This window comes from Morus notabilis, unplaced genomic scaffold (genome assembly GCF_000414095.1).
Source record: "Morus notabilis unplaced genomic scaffold, ASM41409v2 Scaffold3402, whole genome shotgun sequence".
NCBI classification, from domain to species: domain Eukaryota; kingdom Viridiplantae; phylum Streptophyta; class Magnoliopsida; order Rosales; family Moraceae; genus Morus; species Morus notabilis.
The window spans coordinates 39,094-43,143 of record NW_010358522.1 but is presented as its reverse complement, the minus strand read 5'-3'; the positions used below and the strand labels follow the sequence as shown (position 1 = coordinate 43,143).

The 4,050-nt window shown below is 34.3% G+C and overlaps 1 long non-coding RNA gene across 1 annotated transcript; it reads right to left on the bottom strand.

The window, feature by feature from the left end:
* Positions 1-407: 407 nt before the first annotated feature.
* On the bottom strand, positions 408-3,719 carry LOC112090555. Its single transcript, XR_002901700.1, has 5 exons — positions 3,403-3,719; positions 3,012-3,077; positions 2,735-2,890; positions 2,462-2,637; positions 408-797 (listed from the first exon to the last, which is right to left on the bottom strand). It is a non-coding gene; the product is annotated as an uncharacterized LOC112090555 (long non-coding RNA).
* Positions 3,720-4,050: the final 331 nt, after the last annotated feature.

Genomic DNA, 4,050 nt, shown 5'->3' with positions numbered 1-4,050 from the left:
GCACAAAGAAAGGCTAACAAGGTGAAAGAAAAGGAAAAGACAGAGCAAAACGAAAACACAACGGAAAGAATAGAGAAGAAAACGAAAAACAAAAACAAAGGAAAAAGGAAAATTTTTCAAAAAAACCATAAAAAACGTAACAATATCTTATTTCTGCTATTATTTTTTAAATTCATATATTTTTATATCCTTTAATTTATCTTTTCATATCTTATAAATCTTTTAATGTCCTATGTTATCTTTTACGTTCTATAGGTTATTTTTTTTCTCAAAACAAGAGGATCCACACAAAATTTGTGTAAAAAAAGAATCCACACAAAAAACGCAAAATTTTTGTTCCCTTCTTTTTTTTTTTTTTTTTTTTACATAACAACACGTTGAGCAGAAAAAAAAATAAACAACAAAAACACAGAAACCTCCCCACGCGGCACACAGGCCACCGCCAATCACCACAGCGTCGACGTCTCCGGTTGCCACCGCCTACATCAAACGACTCGCCAGCCTCCAATCTACAAAACCCGGCAACGCCGTCGCTCACGGCCTCAGTTTCGCTTCCAAACTCCAGCCACAGCCGCAATAATCCAACCCTCACGCACCTCCTCTGCCGACGTTTTCAATCACCACCGTGCCGGATCTCTCTCTCTCCCCTCTACTGCCATTTTATCTACTCCCTCATCGCAATCTGCCCTCTCAGCTGCCAGATCCGACCTCTCCGAAGCGAGTAGTTTATGAAGGCGTTTGGACAAAGGTTTGGCCGGGAAAGAAGTATAACACGACACGCTTGGATGGAGTTCGTCCTGAGAAGTAGTTCACAACGTCGTCACTCCACAGCGACGGCGAGGAGAGAGAGAGATCATGGAGAGAGAAAATGGAGAGAGAGATAGAGAGAAACGAAAAAAAAAAAAAAGTGGTATGAAATTTTTTACAATGGATAGTTAATATAATTGTGGATAACAATAGTTGAACCTGAAAATTTCTCAAAGGAACAGCACAACAGGACAAATAAGTGTGGAATTATCATCCCTGAGCAAGACTATAAGGAACAAGGTCCGAAGCAACTAACTGGAAAAGCAACTGCTTAGGGACACCTTGAGGAAACTCAATGCCCTAAAAACTCAACTCTTCAAATTCAAAGTCCAAAACAATAAGAAAAAAGCAACAATATATAGAAATGGCGAACAAAACGTAGCACAAGAGAAGGCGTAACGACAATTATAGAGAGAAGAAGAAAATTAAAAACATAACTTGCATGCTGCAACGCCACGCGCGTTCTGCATAAGTTGAACAGTGCCGTACATTTTTAGTTAATTGTGAGTTCTAAATTAAAGTTAAATTATTGTTTCCTTTTTTCTTTTTTTCTTTTTTTTTTTGCTCAAAAAATTTCGGTTCCTTTTGAAGTTCATTTTGAAAATAACTTGTGGATATTTTCGTTGAGAAAAGATTAAGAAGACAGTGAATGCGTTGTGATTTATCTTATAATGTCTTAGCTATAATGACATTTTGTTGTAATTTTATGAAAGAAAAATATTTGTTAAATGACATATAATATCAATAAAATTAACATGAGAATAGAATATAAGAAATACTATAAAAGTAATCTAAATTTAATAACACTTAAAAAACCAATAAACAAATCCGTTCTTTTTTTCGATGAACTCTAACCAAGTCTTAATGAAACAACTAAAAAGAAAAGAAAAAACTCTCATTTTGCTGTAGAATATTTTTGGATTACTTTATTATAATCTAATAATAAAACTTGGGACGGTTTTATTAAGGATAAAATGAGTTTTCTTAAGATAAAATGAAAAAAAAAAAAAAAAAAAAGGATACATGTTAGAGCACCAAATTCATCTAGCAACCTAAGCTATAACGGAATAACCTATGAATGTAATATTTTTGTTAACTTCTTATATCACGTACTTCCTGTTGTTACTATTTATTTGTGGGAAGATTGAAAAGAAATTAATCAGGACATCAACTAAATGTTTCGTACAACTCACTTCGAGGAAGACAAGAGAAATGCAATACTTAACCTAAAAGAAGATGATAGGTAACTATTCTTCACAAAAGAATAACAGATGGTTGGATGCTTATGCAATTATAAGCTATACTATACTTCTCAACGAGTAAAACCTACATTAAAACACAACAATTTGGATCCTTCTGCCATTATACGTTACAAAATACACTTTGTAATGATAAACACTCCCATCGACATTTTAACTCAATGAAATATCCTAAATTTCAAAAATATGCGGGAAAAATTACAATTCTCCCATAGATTACTACAATCAGTTCAAGCAGGATTAACAAGGGATTCAGTTAACATTTCAACCATTTAGATCCATTGTAATTTCATCTGAAAAATAAAATAACATATAAATAGTATATAACAAAAAGAGAGAGACAGAGAGACATAAGGAAAGTTTTTCTTTTTTTCTTTTTTGGGCAGAGATCTCACCTCCACATCATAAGTTTCTCTTCGATGATGGACTCCTTTAAAAGCCCAAATTGATGAACTCTTTTAATTTGTTTTCTTTTCTTTTTTTTCATTTCTTGTTGTTTAGTACTTTGACAATTCATGGATTGTCAATTCCAACCAACTTGAAGGCCAATGCTTCCAGTTTGTTGAAGGCACTGTCCTTATCCCATCAGAATGCGGAAAGAATGAGGAGGAGAAGCCATCAGAGAAAATCAAGAAGAAACAATTGAAAAGAGCCAAGAGAAACCTCACATCTATTGTTCAAAATTTTGCATCAATTATTTGTCTCCTTTTGCTCTCTTACTTCCTATCAAGCCACAACTTTTCTCTATCACTCCTTAGCTTTCCTCTTCCCGTGAATCGCCAGCTTTTTGCCTTTTCACTTCTCACGTTTCGTATTGTAGTGATCTACAAAGTTAAATAGAATGAATTTTGTCAATTAGAAATATAAGACCTAAAAAAAGGAAAACAAATAAAATGGAGCATCCTGTAGCAAAGGATGAAACAAAAATGCCTAAGGGGGAGGTACTTGTTCATTGGCCCCACTCTCTTGAACATTCAGAAACCACTTCTATGTATGGCTGCGTATCTGTCTCTGTCGAAGTACACAAAAGTAGTAAAAACATAGCAAAAACTAAAACCTCAAAAACAAATATAATGTTAAACGAAAGCAGGCACAAGATTTTCATGTAGCTGTTAGGTTATGGATCCAACAAATAAAGTATTGCAAATACATGTTTTTTTTTTTAATAAGAAACAAGTGAAAATTATATTAAAAAACAAACGCAGAACAAAGAGTACAGAAAGTATTAAAGATGGACGACAGATCCATCCACAAAGCAAAAAGAAAACCAAAAAATATTAAAAAACAAGATTACATAACAACACCACCAACATCTGAACTCAGAAGGTCCTCCAACCTAATATTATCAGAGACAATGGCATCTGTTGCAGCCCACAGAGAAGCAAGGTATTTTGCCTTCTCAAATAAGTCTTCAACAACCATCTCACTCTTCAAAACATTGATAATTTCTCTCATTCCATGTTACCCAAAGAGCAGCTGAAAGCATTACTCTCCGTATGGTTTGAGCCTTCTTCCCTCTTCCGAAACCCCAAAACCTCCACCAGAATAGCACAACTTTGGGCTAGAAAGCACCACTTCAGTTTAACTGCTGCAAAAACTTTTCCCTAAGGACTCTGAGCCATCTTGCAATGCATGAATAAATGATCAAGTTGTTTCTGAATTTTCTCTGCACATAACACACCAGTTGAGAGACAAAGAACAATGGGGACTTTTCCTCCACTAAGTCACAAGATTTCTAAGTTAAATACACATTATACTATAATAGTTAATACAGTGTCCAACAAGGGACCATGACTTCATCAAGAGAAGTTAAAAAGGAACTTTCAAAATTCAATGGTAGAGGTGCACTTTTCTCTACATATAGGATAAAATAGTACCTAACTGTTTTTGTAGAACAAATGCTTCAATCATCTTCCAGTCACGTTTAAATTCGAAGGAGTCGAGCAAAAAGAAAACAAGAACAAAAAAAGTCTATAAATACAGA